Below are 8,214 nucleotides of genomic sequence, written 5' to 3' on the forward strand. Positions count from 1 at the left end.
GCCCCGCCCCGCCCCGCCCGGCCTCGCACCGCCGTGCTGTGCGTGGCGGTCGCTGCCCGTCAGTGGGTGGCTGGTGGGCTTTCCTTTCCCTTCATCTGACCAGAGAGCGGCCCTGGGCGAGGAACAGCCTCTCGTCTCCCGTCTTGGCCCGTGGCAGCCCTCCCGGGGCAGCCCTCTGCTGGGCAGCCTGCCGTCCTGTCCCCTCTCGTTCCCTGAGTCCTTCGCAGGGTTCACCGGGTCTCACATGCAGGGACTCGGTCACGCCATGTGGGAAGACCATTGCTCCTCCTCTGACTAGTGATGTCTCACCAGCCTCAGGTACAATCACCTCACCTTTGTTTTTTTCGTCCCCCCCAAGTTTGTTGGAATGCCTAGGAGCAAAGCCAAGAAGGAGGTGAAGGGATGAAGAAAGTGGCAGGAGATGAAAGTCACAGCTGAGATGCATCAGTGGTGTCACCCTGGATATCTCATTTTCAGCAGAGACTGGGAAACGATGTTCCCTTCTGAACTGCTTCATGAAAACTCTGATTAAATTGAAGCTATCACCTAAGTGAGACATAATCTAGCATATCCCATCACACTGCTTCTCTTATTCATGAGAGGAGATTATTGCTGATTACTTCAGTCGAGTCTTGTTAAAGGTCCACTGTGAGCTAGAAAGGCAAATCTCAGGTATCTCATTAAATGCTGAAAACTCATCCTGCGGCGCTTGGGTTTGCTGCTAACGTACATTGCGTGGTCTTCTGATAGGCTGAATTTGTCTTTTTGTAAAGTGGCCTGGGATTCTTGAGGCTGGAGGGTGGGTGCCCTAACCTGGGCCAAACCAGCTCTCTTCTACCTCTGCTTGACTTCTTGCGTGGGGAGGCTGCTGTGTTGTAAAACAGCCTGCCAGGAACCCAGGGGCAATAAATAGAACGCTTTATGGTGTCAAATTATGGTGTGTTTTTTTTTTAAAAAAGGATCCAGCATGGTTTGGGAAAATTGTCAGAGAGATTATGAATATTCAGTTAAATTATGTATATTCCAGCCTCAAGTATTCTGTGATTCTGTGTTCATCCAGACTGTGCAATTACGTGTCTTTGACCCCAAGCATCAGGACCTGCTTTGAGAACAAACAAATCCTAAAGCTGCACATACGCATTTTAATGTCATCTGCAGTTTGTCACAGCAAAATCACTTGGGACACATTTATTTTAGTACATATATAACTTCTGGTTATGCAACAGGCTTGAAATACAAGATTTATTATTTAAGAACTTCTTTTAAAAGTGTGCTTTGAACAGTCTCGATGAACCCAAGTCTTCTGACATTCAGTAATTTGCTTTGTGTTTAGCCCAGGCTATCAGAGGAAACTAAACATATCACATCTGTTTCCACTGGAGACCTGTATCACATCAATAATGCAGCATCACCAGACTGTCCCTGAAAGGCTCCTGTGTTAGAGAAAGAGGAAGAACGAGAGTGATTTTTTTAAAGGGCAAAGAGCTCTTTTTCCCTATCTGAGTCATCTTTTCTATTTCTGTCAAACTAAACCATTCTATTTAGCTATCTTTTTATACAACTCTCTTTCCATATTTTCACTGCTAAAGTTTTGAGTGATTAGGCTATCATCACATTCACAGCTTGCAAATTACTCTTAGCAAAGTGTCTTGTAGAGGAGGCCAAATCTTGGGAAACAAGAAGCATGTTCTTGGGTGAGAAGCTGCCGAAGGTGTTGTTCCGCAGTGTCAAGCAATGTAATCTGAAGTTGCTCTGCATGGGAAGCACCAGTTGTATGTTGGCAGGCTGAATCCTTCAGAGCAAGTCACCTCACCAAATCCACGCCCCTAACTATCCTACAGATCCTTCTCCTTGTTTAACAAATGCATTGGGATCTTTAATGAAACATTTTATTTTTAGTTGATAAGGATTTTTGTGTGCCCAGAAGTGGAAAGGTTGCAAAAGGCAGTTTTCCTATTGGTCTGGTTTACTGGTTGCCTGAGCTAATTTGTAACTGTGTTTGCATTGAGTACTGAGCACTGCTTGGCACGCTCAGCTCCTGCCTTGTTTGTGTAACTTTATACATGATGTCGTGCATTTGTCATTAAACTATGGCGAACCTAAACAATTGCAAAGAGGTTATTTGACCTAAGTTTTCTTTCTCATTTCTTCTTTCTCCAGTCTCCTTCATTCTTCTTTCTCCATTCTCCTTTCTTCTTTGCCACCTCCTTTTCCTATTCCCCTTTCCCTCTCCTTTCCTCTCTTCTCCCTTCCTCTCGCCTCCTTGTTTATGTGCTATATAAAAATCACTAATTTTTAAGGTTCTACGTGTTTTTATTAGTTTGTTTGAGCAGGAGATGGTAAACTTCATATGGTTCTTCTCGGGATGTGCTTCAGTACAACAGTGCCATCAATTTTAGTACATCCACTTGAATAGGTTCCACCCCAGGCTGGCTGGGTATGTTAGCTCTAATCCAGGAATTGTATAGCTGAGTTAATATATCTCAGCCCTCAGCCAAAGTCCAACAACAATTCAAAGGACAACCTAAAGTACTTGGTGTAATTATCTGAAATACTGTAGTATCTATGGGTTCCAGCCATGGGCCTGCAGTTCCCGGTATAGAGACCCTACAAAACAAAAACAGAGAGAAGACTCATTCTTGATATACTTGCAATCTGATGACAAGATTCAAAGGATAAATATCAGGATTCTTAGAAGAGTAGTATTAAAAGCTTAAGAGAGAGACATTTTACACAGGCTTCAGGTTTCCCCTAGTGATTAATCTCTACAGTTTCTCAGACAAAGAGAAACAGAAGTGTCTAAGGGTCATTGCCATCTTGACATATATACTGCTAGCAGAATGGCTTTCAATCGTAACAGTGGCTCTAGCCTGGAGGCCCATTTTGATTGTAGGTCATTTAGCTATTTTAAATTGGCTAATTTATTGCATTAATCAAAATGAAAGCTGATGTACATTTTGGATATATGCTTCCAAGTATATTGTGCTACCTGCCAAGGTTTCCTGACTTGTTATTACTGGAAGTCACAGCTTTATCTTATGCAATAGCTAGGAAAGGTATAAGAGCATCACTCCTGGTCTGGCCACTGATCTCAGAGTAAGTGGGTTTTTTTTTCTTATCTCAGCCCCATATACATTTTTTGTTTATTTTTTTCCCATGGAAGTGGAGATTCTGATTAATGGTGGAGACTCTGGTAAGATTAATGATGATTTGATAACCGATGCAGAGGAAAGGAGCAGCACTGTGAATGAACTATGAGAAATCATCCTCACTGAGAAAATACACATTTGAAATCCTTACAGACCTACATCAAATACAATGAATCCACCCTGTGTATTAGGTTTGTCTGGCTTATTTGATACGTGGAAGAATCAGAGGTAACTTTTATTTTCATTGTGTAGGAAGCCTGAATCTAGATAATCCACTGAGAGCAAATGGCAATTTGCATGTCTGCTCTTCTTTCAAGATTAATTATAGCAGAGATACACATTGCTGGGAACATTTGCCAGGGTGAAGGAAATACACAGCCATGAAATCTGCTGACTGAAAGGTAAAGGGAGTGAGCACTTTAAGATGAACAAGTTGTTTTCACAAAAACAATTTTTTTAAAAAGAGGAGAAACTACTGGTATATCTCACTTCTCTGTGAATAGATTTTTATATTTGAGGCATTAATGAAATCAACCACTCTAAAAATATCTGTCTTTAATTGGCATCTTGCAAAAGGCTTGAAACTAGAGGAGACTGACTGTGAAATGCCCCTGGGTCATTTATGACATATTGCAGGAAGTCTGTGATGGCCTCACCCTCCAGATATGAGCTGTGCTCAGGAGTGAATGTCACTCAGTTTCTTTTAAATGTTCTGTGCATGACTTCTCAGCTGGTTTAAAAGGAAGTAGGAATCATTCAGCCATGTTATTTGCCTTCACTTTTGATTTGTTGATACAAGACAACTGCAAATAACTGCAAAAATCCGTGTCTGTTATTTGTGAACACAAAACCACATAAAGGCTCATCAGTAGCACTCCCCAAACTATTTGCCTAGAAGGTAAGACCAGCGTAGCATTTCTCCAAAATCACTGTAATTTTTTTAATGTTCCCATTCTGCCTACAGTGTGAGCTCCTTAAGATGGCAGCCATTCCAAAACAACAAGACCCTGGCTGCAGTGATATATCTGTGTACAACTGTTTCATTATTAGCAACGTCTTATTGTTTGAACATTTTTGTTGTCTGTTTGAAGGTCTACAGCAAATGACATGAATGTGTATTTTGTAAGGCAAGTTCATAAAATAGTTTATCTTCAAGCCTTAGAAATAGTATTTTGAGTCAGTGAAACAGCATTTGTCTGGGAGAAATAATGCCAAAGTATGTTGGACAGAAGGTTGGAAAATGTTTTTATTGTAAGTGGTATTAAAAGTACATTACTTGCATGCCAAAGCTTCTGTTGTAGGAGGGGAACATTAGAATGCACCAATAACATATGGCTCCCACTGTCTTTATTTTTTTTTTTTTCTTCCAGGGCAGTAGGTGCTAGAGAGATTTTTAGCCTTGGCAGTTTAAAATTGTAGATGTTCAAAAATAACCTTGATACCAGCATTTTTGCAACTGTGTGCAGGGGATTTTTGACAAAGAGAGAGATGCTCATGCCTTTTATCTGCATTGCTCATTGCAAGTCCTGACGTCAGAGCTGTGGCGATATGAAAACAGCTCAATTGAGAAGTGATCAGGGAGAAACCAGTGGGCAGTTTGCCACCTCCACATGGGGACAAGACGTCCAAGTCCACGAGCTGGGTTAATGAACCAAAAGGAGCTACCATCACACAGAGCTTGACTAGTTAGCAGATATTGTACAATTTTAATGATACTGGTGTTTCCCCCTGTTTCTTGTGGATGCACCTGCTGCTTCCCAGCCATACCCTCTGGCTGCTGGGCAGCAGGGCTGTCTTTTCATTTTACAAAATACACAATGCCTGCATTAGTTGAGGAAATTCCTGACTGGCCTAGTGAGACACTGAAACAATACAATCAAACATAATCACACTTACAATTAATAATAAGATGATTTGCAGCAATCTGCATGAAAGGACATCCTTCCTTTTTAAGAGAAGCGTTTTCTCAGGCCAGCACTCACTGCATACTTACATACTCATGAAGTTTGATAGGTGTCTTTGCCCTACATTGTTAAAGGATTATCTTAGCATTTAACAAATGGAAACTATTACAGTATCTTCTTTAATATTCTGTCAAGCAAGATTAACCCAAATTTTTGACCTGGTTTTTGGGGGTTATGGTTTATTTTTGTTGTTGTCATTTCCCTCCCCGCCATGACCTGCCATTACAGTTTTTTACTCTACGCTGGACATCTGATGGTCACTGTGGAAAGGTAACAAGCTAACATCAAGTAGTCAAACCAATACTAATAGTGTTTATGGACTATTAACACAATTTGTTGGAACACTCATGAATTGTGAAGGTCCCTAAAGCTCATGCTTCATTGCTGTCACTTTCAGACTGATACAAGACCTTCTCAAAAGTGAAGAATCTCTGTGGAGAAGGGACATTGGAATGAAGTCAAGTGCACATCTTAAATGTGTCAGCTACTGTTACTAACCAGCATAGCTGTGAAAAGCCTGTGGATTTCTTGCCTGTGATAGTAGCTAAACCCTGCCCAGACTTAGGGTAGCACAAGCGTGAACTGTGTGGTTCTTTGAGTTCTGCCATGCCACAGACCCAAGTGCCAGAGTTTGTGTGCTGAGATATTTTTTCTTCTGTCACACTTAGGTTGTGTTTTAAATTATTCTAATTGATAGAGGTAGCAAAGGATATTTTCATAACATGAACTCTGCCCTGAAGTTGTAGAATCATGATTTCACAGTGATCAGTAGGTGCTAAGTCCTAAAAGTAGGCAGAAAAAAAAAAAAAATCCTATTCAGAACTAGAACTCGAACTCTTTAGTTAAGTGATACTTAGGGGTTTAGATTGAGGACCATTGTTTATTAAATATAATTTATAACACTTTACATGGAGGACTTGATCATTATTCTTTTGATATTCATGACACACACTGTACCTCTGCTTTGATTTTGAATGTTACTGTTGCAACATTCAGTTATGTTAGTCAAATGCCTGTTACTACACTAATTGTTCTCAATCAGTTTTGTAACTGATACTGTAAAAGTATCAAAATGTATCATTCAAATAAAGTACGACTCACTAAGTTGCTTTTCTGCATTGATACAAGCAAACTGAATTTACAGAATGAAGTAGATCTAGAGGAAACGATGTGCTTTTGCCAAAGCCAGGGAATATTCACAGTAAAAAGCCAATAAGAATATTCTTTACCATAGAAAACATTACTGTAAAAGAGTGAAACAGCATAGATAAAAAAGAAAAGCAAGATCACATGTGCTTGCAGTTTCTTTTGTTTTCATTACCAAATGATTCTCTCCTTAAATTTAAGAAGAAAACATAAGGGAGCCTTTTAGTTGTGCAGACTGTAAGGATATTGCTTGCTCTGATCTTTTCAACACTCTCACTGGGGTAGGTTATGACCTAGTTAGTCTATATATCTTAACAGAAGTCAATTAACTTGCTATAGAGTTTCACCAGAGACACTGAAGGGAAAATTTGGCCTGTGGGTGTTGTGGGATTATGCATGTGAATAAAACAACCAGGCTTTGCCTTCAAAGCACTAACTCTACTGTCCATGTAGCTTTAGGATCCTCTACAGACTTGCGTGTTCCTGAAAAACACAGATATTCCAGGCAGGAGGAAAATGCAGACATCATCTTATGATGCAGAACATAGTCCGTGTTTATATTTTAGTTATTTTTAGATATTATGCTGAATTTTTTAATATATATTAATGGTGCAGAGAAGGTAATAGTGCCCTGAAGCACTCAAAAACACAGAACCTGGAATAATTTCTGTTTTTCCTGAAATTTAATTGTGGGTAGATTGGGCTATTGAACAGAAGGATGGGAAGGACCATTTCATGCTCTTTTTTTTTTCTCTTTGTTTGTTCGAATATTTTGGGTGCAAAATGAAGCTTGTCATGTATGCTGGTTAAAAAGCCTCAACTCCTCCATTTATTATGCATTCTTTTTTTTCAGTGAATGCTTATTACTCATGCATATCCAGGAGTATGAGGATCACAGATGGATTAAAAACTGTTTATTTAGATTTAAAATAACCAATCAGAGCTTTAGAAAATATTAAACAGATATTTCCAGTAATACCTGCAGGTAAAATTCAGGCCATGGCTAAGCAAGTAGCAGTCTCTATCACAGCTTCTGATGAGGACTCAATCACAGTCAGAGCACTTGCACTCTTGGTTACTTTTGCTGTTCCTAGCTGTCCTCACCACAAAAGGCTGTGTCAATTCCTGTCTCAAATATAACATATTTCATCACAAGTGGGTGGAATTTATCTCCTCTAACTTTGGAAGGCTATAAGATGCCTACATCACTTATAGAGCATGACAGATCTGGTCTTCTGTAGGAGTGGCAGTTTGAGAGGAGTGGTTTTCTGCAATTACCTTTTTCCTTCTATTTGATTACAGCAGAACTGTGAACTCTAGATTTCCATGTTACAGATTTTCACATTGTAGACTTTTCCTTCTGCTTACCTGCACTGTTTCCATGACTTTCTCTGGAGTATTTTTCCACAGCATCATAAGAGTTCAGCAAAGTACTGGATCTCAGTGTCAGATTCCTCCAATTCCTGTTCTGTATCTCATGTTTTCTACATCACAGTATCTAGCTATGTACACACTTCAGTGTCCTTCACACATCTTTTTTTTTTTTTTTTTTTCCACTTGGGGATTCTTGAGGGAGTTCTGTATCTGTCTTATAAATTGGCTGTCTTTTCCCTCTGTATTCAGAAATGTAAATTATTTCTAATTAAACATTTAACTGATGTGGGTGTTGAAGTGTAGACAAAAATTTTTTGAGGGAGATGAATGGATATGACAAACATGTCAGAAGAATGGCAGGCTCTTGCATTTCATTGAGCAACATTTTTGAGAAGAGCACATCACTTCTGAGTGTCAGGATCACATTGTAGTGGTGACTTAAATAAAAAGTGGTTGCAGAACATTTGGATATGCAAAGACATGTTCTTGCAGTTGTATGATGAGCTTGCTCCAGCCCTTCAGCATGGATACCAGAATAGGAGGTGCTTCTCTATCAGGGAAGAGTGCTTTGACTACACTCT

This window comes from Chaetura pelagica, unplaced genomic scaffold (genome assembly GCF_000747805.2).
Source record: "Chaetura pelagica isolate M959 unplaced genomic scaffold, ChaPel_1.0 scaffold109, whole genome shotgun sequence".
Lineage (NCBI taxonomy): Eukaryota > Metazoa > Chordata > Aves > Apodiformes > Apodidae > Chaetura > Chaetura pelagica.